This window comes from Heptranchias perlo, chromosome 8, assembly GCF_035084215.1.
Source record: "Heptranchias perlo isolate sHepPer1 chromosome 8, sHepPer1.hap1, whole genome shotgun sequence".
Classification (NCBI taxonomy): domain Eukaryota; kingdom Metazoa; phylum Chordata; class Chondrichthyes; order Hexanchiformes; family Hexanchidae; genus Heptranchias; species Heptranchias perlo.
This window is the reverse complement of record NC_090332.1, coordinates 91268317-91292457: the sequence shown is the minus strand read 5'-3', so window position 1 is coordinate 91292457 and position 24141 is coordinate 91268317. Positions and strand designations below refer to the sequence as shown.

The 24141-nt window shown below is 44.8% G+C and overlaps 1 protein-coding gene across 2 annotated transcripts in view; it reads left to right on the top strand.

Moving 5' to 3' along the window:
• b3gnt2b (UDP-GlcNAc:betaGal beta-1,3-N-acetylglucosaminyltransferase 2b) overlaps positions 1-24141 on the top strand; it is a 44104-nt gene that overhangs the window by 4946 nt on the left and 15017 nt on the right. The gene's annotated exons all lie outside the window — the stretch shown is intronic.

The window sequence follows — 24141 nt, the reverse complement described above, 5'->3', positions numbered from 1 at the left end:
CTCGTGGCTAAAGACACAAAACCCCTGATCTCTACATGTACCGAGTGTCTGGGACTCCAGGACTCCAGTTCCAACCCAATTATAAGTTGAGGTTCTTTCTGCAAAATGTATTTTTTTTCAGATTATGTAGAAGTGGAGAATGCAAACTACCATCCACAGTTTAGAGACTGACTCTATAAAGTTGATTAAATATAAATTAAAGTTTAAATTGCTGATTTCTTTTTATTTCTATTAAATGTGGCCAGTACTCAGCTAATTTTTAACATTGTATCCTGCACCAAGTCCTGCTCACACACTGTTCCCAATCTCACAGCATCTCCAACTCAAAGCCCTCATTCTCGTTTTTAAATCCCTCCACGGCCTCACCCTCCCCATCTCTGTGACCTCCTCCTGCCTTACAAACCGCTCTTGAACTCTCCGTTCCTCCGACTGTGGCCTGTTGTGTAACCCGCTCCCTTTGCCCCACTGTTAGCAGCAATGTCGTCATCCATTTGGACCCCACTCTTTGGAAATCCCTTCTTAAACCCCTCCACCTCTCCATCTCCCTAAGATCCACGTCTTTAACCAAGCTTTTGGTCACCCCTCCGAACATCTCCTCCTGTGTCTCAGTGTCCATTTTGTCTGTATGAAGCACCTGATAATGCTTTTCTACGTAGAAGAAACTTATTTAAATGAAAGTTGTTGTTGGAACTCTTTTGTGATAGATTTTCTTGAACAAGGATTGCCTGTATTAATTATGTGCTAGACCCAGTTTGCTCTTTAAATTTAATTTTGTGGTCTTAAAAGAGCAGTATTCAATTTGGCCTAGTATGGCAGCTTTCCTCATATTTCCCACTTAGTTTCAGTTGACAGTGTGGATTACATGTCTAATTTTGCAAAGTGTAAATGTGGGAATGAGCGATACAGGCCCAGCCAATATTTCTGAGTGTCGTCGTGGGGCAGAGCAGTTGGTGTCTGTGGTCCCTGCTCGGGAGTGGTGAAGGAAGCCAGAGTTCTCGGAGTGGTTGAAGATTACCCCGACAGTTGATATCTTACCAACTTTCTCAGCTCAGGCTCCTAAATGAAGAATGACTGAGGACAAATGGTGCCAATGGAATAACTCCAGCATGTCACTATTTTCAGGAGTGGGAAAGAGTTTGATTTATTGTGATTTTTTTCCCCCTCTCTAGTCTACTCCCCTTTCTCTCCCTATCTTTCCTGGGTTGGGGTCTGATTTGCTGAGTGTTGGCAGGTCCTCTGTTGCCTCATGTGAGGCCGTGTATCAACTGTCAGCAAGATTTTCAATGTTGTGGGGGGGGGGTTATCAGTGCCCGAGGTTGACTGAGTGCATATGTGAGAGACGTAGCTTTCCACTAGAGGATTAAACATGTTGGATACAAATTGGCCAGGGGACAGAAAGCAGAGAGTAGTGGTGAACGGTTGTTTTTCAGACTGGACGGAAGTAGGTACTGATGGAGGTCGGTATTGGGACCACTGCTCTTTTTGATACATATTAATGACCTGGACTTGGGTATAGAGGGTATAATTTCAAAGTTTGCAGATGACTCAAAACTCGGAAATGTAGTAAACAATGTGGAGGATAGTAACAGACTTCAGGAGGACATAGACAGACTGGTGAAATGGGCAGACAGATGGCAGACGAAATTTAATGCAGAGAAGTGTGAAGTGATGCATTTTGGTAGGAAGAATGAGGAGGGGCAATATAAACTAAATGGTACAATTTTAAAGGGGGTGCAGGAACAGAGAGGCCTGGGGGTGTATGTACACAAATCATTGAAGGTGGCAGGACAAGTTGAGAAGGCTGTTTTGTGAAAAAAAAAGCATACGTGATCCTGGGCTTTATTAATAGAGGCACAGAGTACAAAAGCAAGGAAGTTATGCTAAACCTTTATAAAACACTGGTCAGGCCTCAGCCGGAGTATTGTGTTCAATTCTGGGCACCACACTTTGGGAAGGATGTCAAGGCCTTAGAGAGGGTGCAGAAGAGATTTACTAGAATGGTACCAGGGATGAGGGACTTCAGTTACATGGAGAGACTGGAGAAGCTGGGGTTGTTCTCAGAACAGAGAAGGTTAAGGGGAGATTTGATAGAGGTGTTCAAAGTCATGAAGGGCTTTGATAAAGTAAATAAGGAGAAACTGATTCCAGTGGCAGAAGAGTTGGTAACGAGAGGACACGGATTTAAGGCGATCGGCAAAAGAGCCAGAGGCAACAAGAGAAAACATTTTTTTACACAGAGAGTTATAATGATCTGGAATGCGCTGACTGAAAGGGTGGTGGAAGCAGATTCAATAATAACTTTCAAAAGGGAATTGGATAAATACTTGAAGGGAAAAAATTTATAGGGCTATGGGGAAAGAGCAGGGGAGCGGGACTAATTGGATAGATCTTTCAAAGAACCGGCACAGGCACGATGGGCCGAATAGCCTCCTCCAGTGCTGTACCCACGGTGATACAATGTATGTCCTAATTTATCATGTATGTGAGTCTGTGCTCGATGGTATGGTGCTCTTTTAATAATTAAAGAACAAAAAACTTGCATTTACTTAGCATCTTTCACATCCTCAGGACATTCCAAACCACTTTACGGCCAATGAATTTTTGAAGTGTAAAATGATACTTGTTTGTTGTAATGTGGTTTGATACAATACATGTACCACAGAGAGAGGATCAGTATTGCACTAGACTCGGATTAGGAATGCTGCAATCAAATAGCCTTTGAATAAAGTCTAGTCTATAGTTTCCATGTTTGTCTTGTGCTATTATAAACATCCTTTTATGTGTCATTGTTTCAGTTCGCACAAAATTATTTCCTTCTACATTATAGGTAAACACAGTGTCTGCACACAATACTAGATATTGTTTAGTGTAGATTTTAAAAGGATGTGATTTTGTTAATTTCAAGCTGTATAATTTCAGGGTTCTAAGAACCTTTTGTAAACAAATCCATGGTTTAATGTACGATTAGTAGAGAATTAATATGTATTATGTTTGTTTGTGTATGAATATAATAGTCTAAAGCAAATTCTGTTTACCACAATTTTCTCTGAGCTCTGCTGCGTTAATACGTGTATAGTGTGTGCATTCTTCAAAAAATAATTTGCGCTTGTAACCTTTTTGTTTTTGCCAGTTTAAAAGTCTAGTTTGAGAAGTACTGTTCCTTCCATCAATACTTTGTCATCTAACCTTGTCTGGGAGGCATCAAGAGATGGAATTAAGTGACTGCCTTGTTCAGGGTAGATGCTCGAACCCATTACTTTCACTCTAGTACCACAGAATTTTGTGTATTTTGCCATTCTGGTTTGGGAGCTGGTGCTCAGCAGGAGATGGAGGATCAGGTTTCATGTTGCTGCTTTTCCTCATTGGGTCCTTCTGTGTAATTCTTGACTGAACTGCTTTCTGGGCCCAGCTGAGCTACTCTGTTGTCACTTGTGGTCTGTACATGTGTGCAATTTTATTTTAAGAAGCCAAGGTGAAGGGTCAAGGCTCTAAGTGGAGGACATCATAAAAGAAAAACAAAGATTAGTTAAATCAGGAGGTGATGCCAAACTTGGGTAATCAAAGCCTGAAGATTGTAGGAGATAAAAAGTTCCAGTTTTGGAATCGAATAAGTTACAGGTGGAGATTGTTACTAGTGTGTAGGATATGTATTCAGAACAAGAGAGGGGCAGTAATTCGAGTAAATCAGAAAAATCAAGACAAGAACGATTGTGAAAGGAGGATAGAGGTGAGAGGAATTGTTTCAGACCACAGCCTTTTCTTGCATCTGTCAGTGTGAGCGGGGGGCCCAGAGTGCCTCCCGAGATAAGGGAGCAGTGTTCAAGTTTTGCCGAGACTTTGGATTTGGTAAAGTTCCAACACTGAGAAGGAGTTGGTCTAATTTGTTGAGCATTTTTAAAAAATTTATTACAGTTTACTTTTTAAGAATGTCCTTGTTCATTTGATGAGTCACCACAAAGACCACAACGGCCCTCTTGTGACACCGCCCAAATTTCTGAGCCCTGTACCTCCAATGACCTGCTGCAAGATGCAAGACACAACCACGGCCATTCTGATGGGCCTGGGCCTAATGCCTGATAGCGGTGACACATGAGAAACCAGCTGGGAGCCACTTGCAGCAATTTGTGGGGAAATGCAGAAGAGTCTTTGTAAATGTTGGGATTTTGGATATTTTTGGACAGGCCTATCCCCCAATTTCATGATAGTTTTGTGTGCTGGGATCAACAAATTATTAGCATCAATTACAATTGAATGAGTTGTGCGAAGCAGGAGAGAGCAGGCTTTTGAGATATTTTGTGGTGCCCTGAAATGAGGATCTTCCATCCAGCCCCTCGACTAAAGATGGTCAACTGCCTCCAGTTGGTGAGATAGTAAGCCCATTGGTCGTCATGACGAGCAGGCTTAGACCGAAAAGATGGCTATGTCCATATCGCTGTAATTGAGTGCCATAAAAAGTTTCTTCAATTGTTTTTATGGGGCAAAGCTATCAGTACAAAGTAACAGTAATCATCGCCGAGCAGAGGGCAAGTTTGATGCGAGTGAATTTAGCACTGCATTAGAAACGCAGAGACAGGTTTAAGATCGTTCCAGCTATTCCACAACTGCTTATAGACGTTTCACAAATGAGACTGCCACATGGAGTACTCCCCACAACATTACTCAGCATTATTGTCTCAACTTGACTGCTGTGCACAATATCTGCAGCAGATCTGTGCTGGGAGTTGCTATTATGCAGGGGCCTATTGGAATACTGGCTTGGCCAGAAATGAGTGATTGCTTGGTAATAATATGCCAACTGTTTTCTTTAAAAGTACGTTATATAATTTACAAACATACAATAATAACGGACAGCTTTTGACACGTTGACCACACCATCCTCCTCCATCGCCTCCCCTCCGTCATCCTGCTGGGTGGGACTGCACTCGCCTGGTTCCATTCTTATCTATCCAGTCACAGCCAGAGAATCACCTGCACTGGCTTCACTTCCTGCTCCCACACTCTTACCTCTGGAGTCCCACAAGGATCTATCCTTGGCCCCCTCCTATTTCTCATTTACATGCTGCCCCTTGGCGACATCATCTGAAAACACGTAGTCAGATTCCACATGTACACTGACCTCCCCGCGGCCTCCCTCAATCCCTCCACTGTCTGATTTGTCACACTGCTTGTCCGACATCCAGTACCGGATAAGGAGAAATTTCCTCCAACTAAATATTAGGAAGACCGAAGCCATTGTCTTTGGTCCCCGCCACAAGCTCCATTCCCTAGCCACCGACTCTGTCCCTCTACCTAGCCAGTGTCTGAGGCTGAACCAGGCCGTTCGCAACCTTGGCGTCCTAAGTGACCCTGAGATGAGTTTCCGACCACATATCTGCTCCATCACCAAGACCGCCTACTTCCACCTCCGTAACATCGCCCATCTCCGTCCCTGCCTCAGCTCATCATCTGCTGAAACCCTCGTTCATGCCTTTGTTATCTCCAGACTGGACTATTCCAATGCTCCCCTGGCTGGCCTTCCATCTTCCATAAACTTGAGCTCGTCTAAAACTCTGCTGTCCGTATCCTAACCCGCACCGAGTCCCGTTCACCCATCACCCCCTGTGCTCGCTGACCTACATTGGCACCCGGTCCAGGAACGCCTCGATTTTAAAATTCTCATCCTTGTGTTTAAATCCCTCCATGGCTTCGCCCCTCCCTATCTCTGTAACCTCCTCCAGCCCAACAACCCTCCGAGATCTCTGCGCTCCTCCAATTCTGGCCTCTTGCTGATTTTAATCATTCCACCATTGGCGGCCGTGCCTTCAGCTGCCCGGGCCCTGAGCTCTGGAATTCCCTCCCTAAACCTCTCCGCCTCTCCACTTCTCTCTCCTAAGATGCAGCTTAAAACCTCCCTCTTTGACCAAGCTTGTGGTCACCTGTCTTAATATCTTCTTATGTGGCTCAGTGTCAAAGTTTGTTAATCGCTCCTGTGAAGTTCCTTGTGACGTTTTACTTCATTAAAGGCGCTGTATAAATGCACATTGTTGTTGTGTCCACAAAATAACAATTTACAGTGATGACTTCATGACACAAAGTTGTTGGTCCATGCAACTGCACTGCCTTGTGCATCACAATTTATACACTCCCCATCCCTAGATAAGTAAATAGAATCATTGGTTACCACACGGAAGGAGGCCATTCAGCCCACCGAGTCCGTGCCGACTCTATCCGAGAGCAATCCAGCTAGTCACACTAGGAATTAAAGGATATATTGATAGGGTGAGATGAAATATATAAAGTGGGAGGAGGCTCGTGTGGAACTTGTTTAAAGCAGGTGATCACTCTTTGAGTTTAGGAAGTACGGTCTTATCTGGAAAGTATAATAACTTGGAGCAGGAATTTAATTCGTCTTCACTTAGCTGCACACGTTCTGACCAAAGCCTCAGCATTCGTACAAACTCTTGAGATTGTACTTTTGAGGACTCAAATTTCTTTGCCTTTCTTATTCCAAGTTTAAAAAACAAGTGCGGATTTTACAAGTTCGGCACAGTGGAGGGATTGAGAGCTCGTGTAACTCCATGTTTGAATCTCTCCAATCAGATTCTTCCAGCCACAGCACTGAAACGCCCCTAATCCAAGATGCAAATGACATGCTTTGCAATTGGGACCGTGATGCGCTTTACCTGCTCGACCTCTCTGCAGTCTTTGAGATGGTCGAAAACGTCTCCTCCATTGTCCAGTGTAGAGGGTCACTCATTCTTACCTATTCAATTGTAGCCAGAGGTTTTTTTTTGGCAATCACCGTTACCTCTGGAGTCCCTCAAGAATTTGTCTTTGGCCTCCTCCTTCTCTCATGTACATGCTACACCTTGGCAACATCATCCGCGAACCTGGGGTCAGGTTTCTCACATACCGTGACAACAATCAACTCTGCCTCGCTACCAGCTCGACGACTCCACCTCTGTTGTCAAATTGCTTGTCCGACATCCAATCCTGGGTGAGCTGCAATTTTCTCCAGCCAAACATTGGGAAGATGGAAGCCATTGATTTCGGCCCCACCACAAACTCCGTATCTTCAACACCGATTCCATCCCTCCCACAACTGGCCTGTGCTCATTCTTAGCGTCATGGTGGGACCCCAAGCTGAGATTGACCCCATATTATCTCCATCACAAAGACTGCTTACTTCCATCCATAACATCGCACGCCTCTGCCCCTTCCTCAGCTAAAATCCTCATCCATGCCTTTGTCACTTCCAGTCTTGACTGTTCCAATGCTCTCCTGGACAGCTGCTCATCCTCCACCCTCCATTAACTTCAGCTCATCCAAAACTCTGCTGCTTCAATCCTATCCTGCAGTAGTCTGGCTCGCTGTCCCCATCATCTCAAATTTAAAATGATCACCCCCAATGTTTAAACCCATCCATGGCCTCGCTCATCCCTATCTCTAACTTTCCAGCCCAACAACCCTCCGAGATCTCTCCTCCTCCAACTCCAGCTCCTTGTGCATCACCACACCTTAGAATTTCCTTCCTAAACCCTCTACCTCTCCACCTCCTTCTCTCCCTTTAAGACCCCCCCTTAAAACCCACATCTTTGATCAAGCTTTTAGACACCCTCCTAATACCTCCTCATTTTAGCTTGGCACCAATTTTTGTCTGATTACACCTCTATGAAGCGCCTTGGGATGTTTTTCTAGTTAAAGGCTCTAAATAATTGTATGTTGTTGAGAGAAGTGATGGAGCAGTAGAGCTGGGTGTTACCAGTACATGTGGAGGTTGATCCCATGTCTGTGGATGATGTTGCAACGGGCCATGAGGAAGAGGAGGGGGCCAGGGATCAATCTTTGGGGGACTTCCAAGGTGACAGTGTGGGATTAGGAAGAGAATCCATTGGTAGAGATAACACAAGTGTCCAAGTCACTAGGACAACTTTTTTCCGGTTTATTCCATGCCTCAGTTACTATATCAAAACATCTTAGTTGTAGCTTGTCTGTAGAATGTTATCTGTTCACGCGCACAGTGTTAGTTTTTGTGCTGAGACCTGTGACTGTTTGCATCATTTCCGCTTCTTGGAATGACTCGTCGGGAAGATTGACAATCTGTGCTGTTGATATTTTGGTGGTTTTAACCCACATATTATGGCTATGTAGCTAGCGCAGATTGGCCAGTCACTATCAATTTGTAGTTTGTGCTGTTAATGTCCCTTGTATTTTCTCTGAACTTGTTCCAATAAAACAGACCTAACACTTCAGTCTGAGAATTATAACATAGTTTTGCATCTTAATTTGGGTAGCAGTTATCATAATTGCAGTTGAGTCAGAGGGGAGTATTTTCGAATAAGGGAGAAAAGTCTATTGATATTTGTAGAGATGCAACTATTTGTTCAACTGGCTTTTTGTTTATATCACAAGTTGAGCTATAAGTAAGAGCGTAAGAACATAAGAAATAGGAGCAGGAGTAGGCCAATCGGCCCCTCGAGCCTGCTCCGCCATTCAATAAGATCATGGCTGATCTGATCCTAACCTCAAATCTAAATTCATGTCCAATTTCCTGCCCGCTCCCCGTAACCCCTAATTCCCTTTACTTCTAGAAAACTGTCTATTTCTGTTTTAAATTTATTTAATGATGTAGCTTCCACAGCTTCCTGGGGCAGCAAATTCCACAGACCTACTACCCTCTGAGTGAAGAAGTTTCTCCTCATCTCAGTTTTGAAACAGCAGCCCCTTATTCTAAGATTATGCCCCCTAGTTCTAGTTTCACCCATCCTTGGGAACATCCTTACCGCATCCACCCGATCAAGCCCCTTCACAATCTTATATGTTTCAATAAGATCGCCTCTCATTCTTCTGAACTCCAATGAGTAGAGTACCAATCTACTCAACCTCTCCTCATATGTCCACCCCTCATCCCCGGGATTAACCGAGTGAACCTTCTTTGTACTGCCTCGAGAGCAAGTATGTCTTTTCTTAAGTATGGAGACCAAAACTGTATGCAGTATTCCAGGTGCGGTCTCACCAGTACCTTATATAACTGCAGCAATACCTCCCTGTTTTTATATTCTATCCCCCTAGCAATAAAAGCCAACATTTCGTTGGCCTTCTTGATCACCTGCATACTAATGTTTTGATTTTCTTGCACTGGGACCCCCAGATCCCTTTGTACTGCAATACTTTCCAGTTTCTCACCATTAAGATAATAACTTGCTGTCTGATTTTTCCTGCCAAAGTGCATAACCTCACATTTTCCAATATTATATTGCATCTGCCAAATCTCCGTCCACTCACCTAGCCTGTCTATATCCCCTTGTAGGTTTTTTATGTCCTCCTCACTCTCTACTTTCCCTCCCATCTTTGTATCATCTGCAAACTTTGATATGTTACACTCGGTCCCCTCCTCCAAATCGTTAATATAGATTGTAAAGAGTTGGGGACCCAGCACCGACCCCTGCGGAACACCACTGGCTACTGGTTGCCAGTCTGAGAATGAACCGTTTATCCCAACTCTCTGCTTCCTGTTGGATAACCAATCCCCCACCCATGCCAGAATATTACCCCCAATCCAGTGATTCTTTATCTTGAGCAATAATCTTTTATGTGGCACCTTGTCGAATGCCTTCTGGAAGTCTAAATACACTACGTCCACTGGTTCCCCTTTATCCACCCTGCACGTTATGTCCTCAAAGAACTCAAGCAAATTCAAACTCAAAAAAGTAGTTCAATAACCTTTTATTTTTCTGTTACACAAAACTTTAATATCTAGAGTCAAACAGGTACACAGGATTTATTGTGTGGCGAGTCTTAAATATACAAAGTGCTGATATTTCTCCTTCTACACATTTTTTCCAAGCTCTATAAATGTAATCTCTGCTTTTTAACAATACTTTTGTCAATATTACTTGCATGTACATCAGGGCTATAGACAGACTCGAGGTGACCCCTGCCTTCTCCGAGTATTCCATGTGCTGCATTTCACTATTAGGTTTAGTATCTAATGTTCGTGTCTTTGGCCTGGAAATATGATCACAGCAGCGTGAGCTGCCATGGGAACTGTCGCCGTGGTGGATGCCGCTGTCGCCGTGGAAACTGTCACGGTGGTGACCGCCATGGTCATGTCCTTGGAGACCGCTCGCTCCATGTTGGACAGAATGGTCTCCATGGTCTGCACGAAGCCCCCGACACAAGTTGGGACTTGATTCCTCTGTGCTCTGAGCCACTGCACACCTGGTAGGCTGATAGGCTGCCCAGTGCACCTAGCATTTCCTGGGGTGTGCTCATCATCCCATGGCCTTCAGAGTCTCCACCTGAGTCCTCCGCAGCAGAGCGAGCATGTGATCTCGCCCTCTGGTGAGTTGGCCCCTGTGATGTCCTATCCCCCTGCTTTAGCTCCTGCACACTTGTACACGGTGATTCACCGCGTGAAGACCCCTCGTCTAGCCTAGTCTCTAAAGTACGCGTGGTGCCCGTCTCTGAGCTGGTGCTTGCTACGGTCAGATTGAGTGGTGCTGCACCTTCAGGTCGGCTGCCCACATCTTCCTGAAGGGGCACGGGCTCGATGGGCCGAATGGCGGCCTTCTGTGCTGTAACCATTATACACTGACCCCTCTTCAATTTTTGCCCTGGGTTCCCTCCACCAACCTCTCAATGCTAAGACGTAATGGGTGAACCCCTACATCAAATGCTCGAAGAGTGAAAATGGAGGGGGCAGATATCCCTGATGGGACGGGCCGCCAGAGATGATATTGTGGTAGAGTTGCTTTCTGCCTCTGCCTGCCCCAAATCCACTGGAAAACTGCCAGGGGAATTTGTGGAGAAAGTGAGGAGGAGGGGGAGGGGGAGGGGGAGGAGGGGGAGGGGGAGGAGGGGGAGGGGGAGGAGGGGGAGGGGGAGGAGGGGGAGGGGGAGGAGGAATTGTAGCCAAACACGTTACTGTCCTCCACAAATCGCTGACGATGTTCCCTGTTAGGCAGCAATTGTTGGAAAGTCATCAGGAGTGAATAATTCCCTCTTCCCCCCCCCCCCCCCCCCCCGAAACCCCCACCAAAACAAAGCTTTGGATATTTGCTGTCAACTGAGGTTTGTTTACCACTGTCCGGAATTACGTCAACTGATTTGTCTTAGACCATGGATTAATTTATGGGTCTTCATGGTCTGTGGCTACGGCACATTGAATTTAACCAATGAACTATTCATAATTTCACTGTAGGTACAGCACAGGAGGCGATTCGGCCCATTGTGCTTGTGCTGGCTCTTTGAATGCGCTATCCATTTAGTCCCATTCCCCTGCTCTTTCCCCATAGCCCTGTAAATGTTTTCCCTTTAAGTATTTATCCAATTCCCTTTTGAAAGTTATTATTGAATCTGCTTCCACCACCCTTTCAGGCAGCGCATTCCAGATCAGAACAACTCACAGCGTTTTTTTTAAAAAATGTTTCCTCATGTCACCTCTGGCTCTTTTGCCTTAAATCTGTGTCCTCTGGTTACCGACCCTCCTGCCACTGGAAACAGTTTCTTCTTATTTACTCTGTCCAAACCGGTCATGATTTTGAACACCTCTATTAAATCTCCCCTTAACCTTCTCTGCTCTAAGGAGAACAATCCCAGATTCTCCACATAACTGAAGTCCCTCATCTCTGGAACCATTCTAGTAAATCTCCTCTGCTCCCTCTCCAAGGCCTTCATATCCTTCCTAAAGTGTGGTGCCCAGAATTGAACACAATACTCCAGTTGAGGCCGAACCAGTGTTTATAAAGGTTCATCATAACTTCCTTGCTGTGTACTCTATGCCTCTATTTATAAAGCCCAGGATCCCATATGCATTTTTAACAGCCTGCTCAACCTGTCCTGCCACCTTCAATGATTTGTGTACATACACCCCCAGGTCTCTCTGTTCCTGCACCCCGTTTAAAATTGTACCATTTAGTTTATATTGCCTCTCCTCATTCTTCCTACCAAAATGCATCACTTCACACTTCTCTGTGTTAAATTTCATCTGCCATGTGTCTGCCCATTTCACCAGTCTGTCTGTGTCCTCCTGAAGTCTGTTACCATCCTCCACGTTGTTTACTACATTCCTGAGTTTTGTGTCATCTGCAAACTTTGAAATTATACCCTCTATACCCAAGTCCAGGTCGTTAATATATATCAAAAAGAGCAGTGGTCCTAATACTGACCCCTGGGGAACACCACTGTATACGTCCCTCCAGTCTGAGAAACAACCGTTCACCACTACTCTCTGCTTTCTGTCCCTCAGCCAATTGCATGAGCTGCTTTCTGCCCCTTTTATTGTGCAAATTTTGTCAATTCTTTAAGACAGATTATCTAAAAATCTAATGGTGAGAGCAGCTGATTAAGTTTCAGTTGGTTGAAACTAACTAACTGTACGCACCCAGTGCAGTGTAGTTAACACCTTTATCTGATATGCTTTAACTGATTTAGTGCTCCCACTACAGTTTGAGTGTGTCAGTTTTGATTGGTGGATAGAGAGAAAGTAAAGGAAAAACAAATTGAAAAATAAAAGGGAAACCTTTTAAGAAAGGAGAGAGAGGGAAACCGGGGAATTCTAGACCAGTTAGCCTAACATCTGTTGTGGGGAAAATGCTGGAGTCTATAATTAAGGATCGGGTGACTGAACACCTCGAGAATTTTCAGTTAATCAGAGAGAGCCAGCATGGATTTGTGAAAGGTAGGTCATGCCTGACAAACCTGATTGAATTTTTTGAAGAGGTGACTAAAGTAGTGGACAGGGGAATGTCAATGGATGTTATTTATATGGACTTCCAGAAGGCATTTGATAAAGTCCCACATAAGAGACTGTTAGCTAAGATAGAAGCCCATGGAATCGAGGGAAAAGTACGGACTTGGTTAGGAAGTTGGCTGAGCGAAAAGCGAATGAGAGTAGGGATAATGGGAAGGTACTCACATTGGCAGGATGTGACTAGTGGAGTCCCGCAGGGATCTGTCTTGGGGCCTCAATTATTCACAATATTTATTAACGACTTAGATGAAGGCATAGAAAGTCTCATATCTAAGCTTGCCGATGACACAAAGATTGGTGGCATTGTAAGCAGTGTAATTGAAAACATAAAATTACAAAGCGATATTGATAGATTAGGTGAATGGGCAAAACTGTGGCAAATGGAATTCAATGTAGACAAATGTGAGGTCATCCACTTTGGATCAAAAAAGGATAGAACAGGGTACTTTCTAAATGGTAAAAAGTTAAAAACTGTGGATGTCCAAAGGGATCTAGGGGTTCAGGTACATAGATCATTGAAGTGTCATGAACAGGTGCAGAAAATAATCAGTAAGGCTAATGGAATGCTGGCCTTTATATCTAGAGGACTGGAGTACAAGGGGGCAGAAGTTATGCTGCAGCTATACAAAACCCTGGTTAGACCGCACCTGGAGTACTGTGAGCAGTTCTGGGCACCGCACCTTCAGAAGGACATATTGGCCTTGGAGGGAATGCAGTGATACCCGGACTTCAAGGGTTAAGTTACGAGGAGAGACTACACAAATTAGGGTTGTATTCTCTGGAGTTTCGAAGGTTAAGGGGTGATCTGATCGAAGTTTATAAGATATTAAGGGGAACAGATAGGGTGGATAGAGAGAAACTATTTCTGCTGGTTGGGGATTCTAGGAGTAGGGGGCACAGTCTAAAAATTAGAGCCAGACCTTTCAGGAGCGAGATTAGAAAACATTTCTACACACAAAGGGTGGTAGAAGTTTGGAACTCTCTTCCACAAACGGCAATTGATACTAGCTCAATTGATAAATTTAAATGTGGGATCGATAGCTTTTTGGCAACCAAAGGTATTAAGGGATATGGGCCAAAGGCAGGAATATGGAGTTAGATCACAGATCAGCCATGATCTTATCAAATGGCGGAGCAGGCACGAGGGGCTGAATGGCCTACTCCTGTTCCTATGTTCCTAAAAGGAAACAAACGAAGCCGTACTTCAGTACTTGATGCACCGAGGGGCACGTCCAGTAATGGTGACACCACACTTTACTACAATCTTGGTGATAACTCTACAGGTCTCATTTCATTGAGCACAAAACCCTGCCATTTAGGAACATAGGAACCAAGAAATAGGAGGAGGCCATTCAACCCCTCGAGCCTGTTCTGCCATTCAGTTAGATCATGGCTGATCCGTTTCTTAACTCCATCTACCCGCCTTGGTTCCTGAAACCTGAATACTCTTGACTAACAAAAATTGATCAATCTCAGTTTTGAAATTTCCAATTGACCCCCAGCCTCAATGGATTTTTTTTGGGTGAGGGGGAAGGGGGGAGAGGGTAGAGAGTACCAGATTTCCACTCCCCTTTGTGTGAAGAAGTGCTTTCTGACATCACCCTAGCTCTAATTTCAAAGTTCTGCCCCCTTGTTCTGGACTCTCCCACCAGAGGAAATAGTTTCTCTCTCTCTACTCTATCTAATCCTTTAATCATCTTAAACACCTCAATTAGATCATCCCTTAATCTTCTATACTTGAGGGAATACAAGCCTAGTCTGTGCAACCTGTCCTCGTAATTTAACCCTTTTATCCCCGGTATCATTCTGGTGAATCTGGGCTGCACCCCCTCCAAGGCCAATATATCCTTCCTGAGGTGCAGTGACCAGAACTGAACCCAGTCTCCAGATGGGCTCTGACCAGAGCTCTGTCCAGCTGTAACATCATTTCCACCTCTTTGTATTCCAGCCCTCTTGAGATAAAGGCCAACATTCCATTAGCCTTTTAAATTATTGTTTGTATCTGTTCACTAGCTTTTAGTGATTTCTGTACTTCGCCCCTAAATCTCTGCTCATTCACAGAGTTCCCAGCTTCACACCATTTAGAAAATACTCTGATTTATCTTTCTCAGATCCAAAGTGGATGATCTCACACTTTCCCACATTGAACTCCATCTGCCACAATTTTGCCCAATCACTGAATCCATCAATGTCCCTTTCAACTTTCTGCTCCCAGTATCCAATGACCAGACGTTATCCTGCTTCACTTCTCCTTATTTTCCTGTGTGAAAACAAACATAAATGTTTGGAAGGAGTGATGAAGGCAGTGTATAGCTCCGGGTTAGTGGGGAGAATATGGAGAGTGTAACAGCTGAAAGATCATCCAATACATTTTAAAATTGTTTAACTGCATCGTATTACTTGATGGATTTAAACAAGTGACCCAATTGGCTGAGATAGCAAGGATGTAATGATGAGTTTAATTCTTAAAACAGAGTTTCTAATCATTCAATGTTCCTACTGGCACCTTCAGTATCCCCAGGTTGTTCTAATTTTAATGTGCTGTTTATTCCTTGGTAATCTGTTATTAAACAAATATATTAAAGGAATGCAGTTCCCACTTGTACACAGTGTTTTTTGGCCAATTTAGTCGCCTTTTCTTTCCTCTTTGGAGGCTAACTCTTTGAGGTACAGTTCTACACACACTGCCCCCCAGTGCTTTGACCAAGTGAGCATTCTCCACACCAGCAGTCACCTCACCACACTTGCTCAGTTTCTCTTTCCCTATTGTCCCACACTTCCTTTGTTTACCTTTTACTTTCCTCATCCGCAGCAGGCTGTTCAACTATGGATGGTATCACTGCATATACACACACGTACTTTGAAGCAGTAGTTGCCAGATAGTAATTTAGAGAGGGAGCTAAATATTGTTCACATGATTTAACACTGAAATACTAATTGCATTCTGTTTTTTAAAGTTGATTAATTTTGACAAATCACCAGGTCCTGATACTTTACACCTGGGGATCTGAGGCAAGAAATAGCAGAGATTCTCATTCTAATTTCCAGAATTGAGCCAGGACTGGAGGGTTGTAACTCTGACTCCTGTGCCAAAACTACACATTACCCAGGATCACTCTGGAGAGCAAATATAGTCTGAGCTTTTCTCCACTCCCAAACATTTCCATAAACCTTTCTCCTTTTCCCCCTCCAGCCTCACCTCCAACAAGTGTGAGGAGCTCATGGACTATTTTGTCACCAAGATTGAACCATCTGATGAACTTGCTTCCCTCCCTCCCTCCTCCTTGCCCACCAAACCAAGCCTCTCCCCACCGCACGCTCACACGCACACGCACACACCCTGCACGTTGGCAGGAGAGTAACAGCAGCATAGAAGTGCTAAAGATAAGTTGCTTCTCTGGAGGGAAAAGGTCTGGTTTGATTTCACGTGTAGTAATCTTTCACTGCATAGACGATGGGAGCAGCCTGACTAGACCGTAACGTATGATCATCATGTGCCAGCTATCTTTGTGGCGTCTGAGTGAAGTTATGAATTTAACAATCACTTGTGGCTAATAGGAGCTGGATTGAGATTGTTCAAGCTTATTTCAAATGACCCTTATGACCTAAAGAGAAAGAATAAGCTTTATCTGATTATTGTGGCTGGATTTCAGCCTGCCCCCCAAATGCAGAAGTGTTTCTTCAAGTCACGTTCCCCATGAGAGGACCAAGGGGCTGAGAGAATTTGTGCTGAAGTGATAGTTGTTAAGTTCAGTCATCCCGTGCTCCCAACAACCCTGGTTCAGCGAGTGGTTCAAGTGTCGACTTGTTTATCCGAGTGGACAACTTTTACATCACCCTTAACGTAGGAAAATTTCCCCCAAGGTGCTTCACTGAGGCAAAAAGAGCGCAGGTACAGAGCCAAAGAAGGAGAGACTAGGAACGGTGACCAAAAGCTCGGTTAAAGAGGTGGATTTTAAGTCGGGTGTTGAAGGAGATAAAGTGAGAGGATTCCAGAGTGTGGGGCTATACATTGGCAGTGGAGGGAAGAGAAGAGAAGAGAGGTTTTGGGGAGGTAGATCTCGTGCCTTCAGCATACATGTGGACGAGGACCTTTGGATGATGTCACCAAGGGACAGCATGTAGATGAGGAAGAGGAGTTGGCCCAAGGGGGGATCTTTGGGGAACTCCCAATGTGTCAGTGTGGGGGTGGAAAGAGATCCTCTGGCTATGACTGAGTAAGTAAGAGTGTTACCAAGCAAGGGCAGTCCAATGGAGCAGGATGACAAAGGAGGTTTGTATGATCAACCATGCCGAAAGCTGCAGAGAGGACGAGGTGGAATAATGCACCACAAGCACAGAGAATGTCATTCATGACTTTTGTTAGAGCTGCATTGGTGCTGTTGGAGGGACACGAACCTGTTTGGAGGTTGGGCATAGATCTGGGATCCAAGTGCTTTGGAAATTGGAATACTTGACGAGGACAAAGATTGAGGGTTTTTTCTTGGGTTGGGGTGGAGGGTGATGGCAGATTTGAACGGCAGGGGATGATCAGCTACATTGGGGGGCAGGATGGGACGCTGGGCAATCAGGAATTTAAGGATGATGGTCCCATGGATGAAAGGAACTTGGGAGGGCAGTGGGGGAGAGACTGGAAAGGGACAAAGGATCAAGTTCTAGGTGAACTGTTTGGGGAGTCCTCGGTAGAAGTGACGAAGCTTATTGATGCAATTCACTATCACCGCTGTTGTGGTCCTGGCATATGGACATTGAATTATGTACCACTAATCCTCTTGATGCTCCTTTGTTTAGAAAAAAATTAGTGAGTATTGTGGGCAGTGGAAAAATTCACCTTGATAATATCTCCCAGTCCTGAGGAAGTCTGAAGGCCTGAAACATTGCCTGACTTCTGTTTGTCCACAGATACTCCCTGATCCTGAGTATTCACAACTATTTTTGTTTTGTTTTCAGATTTCCAGCAGCTGCAGTATTTTGTTTTTTTAAAAATTCCCATTGTTGTAATGAGGATATTCTGAAGTTTGGGGATTAAGGTCCATTTCTGGGGCAGAGGAGTGGGATCTTCACCTTGTAACAGGCTGTTTCTACACTTGGTTTTTCGCAATGCATGAAGTCACTACTATTCTTCACCATAATTGTAAAATACTCCATTTTGTTTTAATGCTTCTGGTAACTGGAAAGAGATTTATTTAATTTCTGGAGAACAAGGAAGGATTTTAATTGATTTAGTGCGAACTGTTCGATAGAGTTTAGCTTTGTGTACTTCAGACAGTTTATGGTTTGATTCTACTATATTTCAAGACTGGATGAAAACATTTGGAAGGTTGGATGGCTTGTGATACGACCCGTGTTTTTATAAAATGTCTATTTAAGCATAAAGCTGAAGAATTGTGAATATCATTGATGACCAAAAAAAATCCCAGTTGTCTGGGAGGTGTAGGACTCTTGGCCAGTATTGCGTATAAAATAAATCTATAGCAGTGCTTTTCAAACTTTTTTTTATTCGTTCATGGGATGTGGGCGTCCATCCCTAATTGCCCTTGAGAAGGTGGTGGTGAGCCGCCTTCTTGAACCGCTGCAGTCCGTGTGGTGACGGTTCTCCCACAGTGCTGTTAGGAAGGGAGTTCCAGGATTTTGACCCAGCGACGATGAAGGAACGGCGATATTTTTGCAAGTCGGGATGGTGTGTGACTTGGAGGGGAACGTGCAGGTGGTGGTGTTCCCATGTGCCTGCTGCCCTTGACCTCCTAGGTGGTAGAGGTCGCGGGTTTGGGAGGTGCTGTCGAAGAAGCCTTGGCGAGTTGCTGCAGTGCATCCTGTGGATGGTACACACTGCAGCCACAGTGCGCCGGTGGTGAAGGGAGTGAATGTTTAGGGTGGTGGATGGGGTGCCATTCAAGCTGGCTGCTTTGTCCTGGATGGTGTCGAGCTTCTTGAGTGTTGTTGGAGCTGCACTCATCCAGGCAAGTGGAGAGTATTCCATCGCACTCCTGACTTGTGCCTGGTAGATGGCTTGGTGAGTCAGGAGGTGAGTCACTCACCACAGAATACCCAGCCTCTGACCTGCTCTTGTAGCCACAGTATTTATATGGCTGGTCCAGTTAAGTTTCTGGTCAATGGTGATCCCCCCAGGATGTTGATGGTGGGGGATTCGGCGATGGTAATGCCGTGGAATGTCAAGGGGAGGTGGTTAGACTCTCTCTTGTTGGAGATGGTCATTGCCTGGCACTTGTCTGGCACAAATGTTACTTGCCACTTATGAGCCCAGGCCTGGATGTTGTCCTGGTCTTGCTGCATGCGGGCTCGGACTGCTTCGTTATCTGAGTGGTTGTGAATGGAACTGAACACTGTGCAGTCATCAGCAAACATCCCCATTTCTGACCTTATGATGGAGGGAAGGTCATTAATGAAGCAGCTGAAGATGGTTGGGCCTAGGACACTGCCCTGAGGAACTCCTGCAGCAATGCCCTGGGGCTGAGATGATTGGCCTCCAACAACCACTACCATCTTCCTTTGTGCTAGGTATGACTCCAGCCACTGGAGAGTTTTCCCCCTGATTCCCATTGACTTCAATTTTACTCGGGCTCCTTGGTGCCACACTCGGTCAAATGCTGCCTTGATGTCAAGGGCAGTCACTCTCACCTCACCTCTGGAATTCAGCTCTTTTGTCCATGTTTGGACCAAGGCTGTAATGAGGTCTGGAGCCGAGTGGTCCTGGCGGAACCCAAACTGAGCATCGGTGAGCAGGTTATTGGTGAGTAAGTGCCGCTTGATAGCACTGTCGACAACACCTTCCATCACTTTGCTGATGATTGAGAGTAGACTGATGGGGCGGTAATTGGCCGGATTGGATTTGTCCAGCTTTTTGTGGACAGGACATACCTGGGCAATTTTCCACATTGTCTGGATGCCAGTGTTGTAGCTGTACTTGGAACAGCTTGGCTAGAGGCACGGCTAGTTCTGGAGCACAAGTCTTCAGCACTACAGCCAGGAATTTGTCGGGGCCCATAGCCTTTGCTGTATCCAGTGCACTCAGCCTGGCATGCTCTACTGCACTCCTCATTCAACCAGGGTTGATCCCCTGGCTTGTTGGTAATGGTAGAGTGAGGAATATGCTGGGCCATGAGGTTACAGATTGTGCTGGAATACAATTCTGCTGCTGCTGATGGCCCACAGCGCCTCATGGATGCCCAATTTTGAGCTGCTCGATCTGTTCTGAATCTATCCCATTTAGCACGGTGGTAGTGCCACACAACACGTTGGATGGTGTCCTCAGTGCGAAGACGGGACTTCGTCTCCATGAGGACTGTGCGGTGGTCACTCCTACCAATACCGTCATGGACAGATGCATCTGCAACAGGTAGATTGGTGAGGACGAGGTCAAGTAAGTTTTTCACTCGTGTTGGTTTACTCACCACCTGCCGCAGGGCCAGTCTGGCAGCTATGTCCTTCAGGAATCGGCCAGCTCGGTCAGTAGTGGTGCTACCGAGCCACTCTTGGTGATGGACATTGAAGTCCCCCACCCAGAGTACATTCAGTGCCCTTGCTACCCTCAGTGCTTCCTCCAAGTGGTGCTCAACATGGAGGAGGACTGATTTATCAGCTGAGGGAGGACGGTAGGTGGTAATCAGCAGGAGGTTTCCTTGCCCATGTTTGAGCTGATGCCATGAGATTTCATGGTGTCCAGAGCCAATGTTGCAGACTCCCAGGGCTACTCCCTCCTGACTGTATATCACTGTACCGCCACCTCTGGTCAGTCTGTCCTGCCGGTGGGACAGGACATACCCAGGGATGGTGATAGAAGAGTCTGGGACGTTTTCTGTGAGATGCTCTGTAAATATTGACACACTTGTGAAGATTGTGTTTTAATTTTCAAAAGATGGAGCCAGATACTGGAAGAGAAACAGTCTTAGTCTTGCAGGAGCCATTTTATTTATACAGAAACAACGTTTAAATAGGCCAGTAAGTGGAGAGAATTCAAAAAGTCTTGGGACCTCAGTTTGAAAACATAATTTGTGCCACTGACCCACATTGGCTTCCTGTTTCCCAATAAATTAAAATTAAAATCATTATCTTCGACTTCAAATCCTTCCAAGGTATTGCCTCTCCCTATCTCTGCAATCTCCTCCGGCTTTAAATCACCTCCAAGATTCATCGGGCCAATACTAGCTTTTTATGAATCTTCCCCTCCCTTCATCGCATGTGTGATGGCAGAGTCTTCAGTGTTCTAAACTGGATCGTCCATTGGTGAAGGATGGAATACTGGAGCCTGGTCTTCAGTTGCTTCCGAGCCTCTATTCACAGAGCGCCACATTACACCCACCGCACCCCAGATAAGCTCTCTTATAAATGGACACAAGAGAGTTCCCAATTGAAACCCACCACCTGAATACAATTAATACTAAATGATATCAATCACATGGATACAATTAGTATTCAAACGTCTTGGCCCTATTCTCTGGAACTCGACTTCTGAAACCATATTTAAAAACCTTCCCAAAACTCAGCATGTCAATCAAGCTTTTGGTCACCTCTCCCACTCTTGCTCCAGGGTTCAGCATTTGTAAAGTTCCTTGGGTCATCTTCTGTTATAGGTGCTATATAAATGCAATTGGTTGTATAATGTGTAAAATGTCCATTTGTAAGTTTTAGCTCCGATGTCTTGGAATTGATTTGCTTTGTAACGTTACGTGATGTACATGTACTGTAATACTCTATTCTGGCCAATGTTGTAACTTGCAGCTTGCACAACGTTTCTCGTGTATTAAGAAACATACAGCCAATCACCACATCTTTTCCTTGTATCAAGGTTATTTTAGCTTCAGTACATTGTGAACAATTAAAACTTCACTCAATCACTTTGTAAATTGATTTAAATAAAACGCAAAATTTATTTCTGTACATGCTAATACTTTGCGCTGGTAGAATTTTTATGTTTATTCCACTTGTAACCGCATTTAACACCTATCCTGTTCACCGATTAAATTTTAAAGTGGAGGCAGAAAAAGGACGTACTTAGAGTCATAGAGTCATACAGCACGGATAGAGGCCCTTCGGCCCATCGTGTCCGTGCCGGCCATCAGCCCTGTCTACTCTAATCCCATATTCCAGCATTTGGTCCGTAGCCTTGTATGCTATGGCATTTCAAGTGCTCATCCAAATGCTTCTTGAATGTTGTGAGGGTTCCTGCCTCCACAACCCTTTCAGGCAGTGAGTTCCAGACTCCAACCACCCTCTGGGTGAAAAAGTTCTTTCTCAAATCCCCTCTAAACCTCCCGCCTTTTACCTTGAATCTATGTCCTCAACAAAGGGAAAAAGCTCCTTAGTATCCATCCTATCTGTGCCCCTCATAATTTTGTACACCTCAATCATGTCCCCCCTCAGCCTCCTCTGCTCCAAGGAAAACAAACCCAATCTTCCCAGTCTCTCTTCATAGCTGAAGCGCTCCAGCCCTGGTAACATCCTGGTGAATCTCCTCTGCACCCTCTCCAAAGCGATCACATCCTTCCTGTAGTGTGGCGACCAGAACTGCACACAGTACTCCAGCTGTGGCCTAACCAGTGTTTTATACAGCTCCATCATAACCTCCTTGCTCTTATATTCTATGCCTCGGCTAATAAAGGCAAGTATCCCATATGCCTTCTTTACCACCTTATCTACCTGTTCCGCCGCCTTCAGGGATCTGTGAACTTGCACACCAAGATCCCTCTGACCCTCTGTCTTGCCTAGGGTCCTCCCATTCATTGTGTATTCCCTTGCCTTGTTAGTCCCTCCAAAGTGCATCACCTCGCACTTTTCTGGGTTAAATTCCATTTGCCACTGTTCCGCCCATCTGACCAACCCATCTATATCGTCCTGCAGACTGAGGCTATCCTCCTCACTATTTACCACCCTACCAATCTTTGTATCATCAGCGAACTTACTGATCATACCTTTTACATTCATATCCAAGTCATTAATGTAGACCACAAACAGCAAGGGACCCAGCACCGATCCCTGTGGTACCCCACTGGCCACAGGCTTCCAGTCACAAAAACAACCTTCGACCATCACCCTCTGCCTTCTGCCACTAAGCCAGTTTTGTATCCAAAGTGCCAAGGCACCCTGGATTCCATGGGCTCGTACCTTCTTGACCAGTCTCCTGTGGGGGACTTTATCGAAGGCCTTACTGAAATCCATGTATACCACATCCACTGCGTTACCCTCATCCACACGCCTAGTCACTCCCTCAAAAAATTCAATCAAATTAGTCAGACATGATCTTCCCTTGACAAAGCCATGTTGACTATCCCTGATTAATCCTTGCTTCTCCAAGTGGAGACTAATTTTGTCCTTCAGAATTTTTTCCAATAATTTTCCTACCACTGATGTTAGGCTCACTGGCCTGTAGTTCCCCGTACTTGTGGCTTTCAGCTTCGAATACCTTCATTTTGATTCTTTTAACGTTACATGTACTTGTCAATACTGTAACCACTCGCACAATGTTTCTAAAGTGGCTGTATATTAATGCACTGTTTCTAGAGTTTATAATTGTGACCGTTATCACTGGAAGCAATGCATATATACATTTCTGGGAAATTGCTGGAAGTTTTTACAACAATAAAAAAAAGTCAGCAACAGTTTGGGGTTTTGTCAGAGCATGCAAGTTGTATGTAAGGAAATGCAGATACAAAGTAATATTTAAAATTCTTGTGATGGAGACCTGCTGTCTTATGGTTTTGTATACATGGAGTCTGGAAATTACAGTCAACCCCAAGATATCCCCACTAGACAGAGTAAACTGGTGTGAAAATACTGTTCTATGGATTTGAACAAGGTGCAGCATAGATTTACTAGGATGTTACAAGGAGTCAGGGGCTACGGTTATGAATAAAGACTTGAGAAGGACATAGAATTATATAGAATGTACAGCACAGAAACAGGCCATTCGGCCCAACTGAGCCGTACTCCACGCGAGCCTCCTCCTATTCCTCTTCATCTCACTCTTTCAGGATACCCTTTTATTCCTTTCTCCCTCATGTGTTTATCGAGCTTCCCCTTAATGCATCGATGCTCATCAGTTTAACTACTCCTTGTGGGAGCGAGTTCCTTATTTTAACCACTCTCTGGGCAAAGAAGTTTCTCCTGAATTCCCGATTGGATTTATTAGTGACTATCTTATATTTATGACCCCTAGTTCCGGTCTCCCCCACAAGTGGAAACATCTTCTCTACGTCTATCTTATCAAACCCTTTCATAACCTTAAAGACCTCGATCAGGTCACCCCTCAGTCTTCTCTTTTCTAGAGAAAAGAGCCTCAGCCTTTCCTGATAGGGATAACCCCTCATTTCTGGTATCAGCCTAGTGCATCTTTTTTGCACCTTCTCCAGTACCTCTATCTTTTTTATAATATGGGGACCAGAACTGTTCAC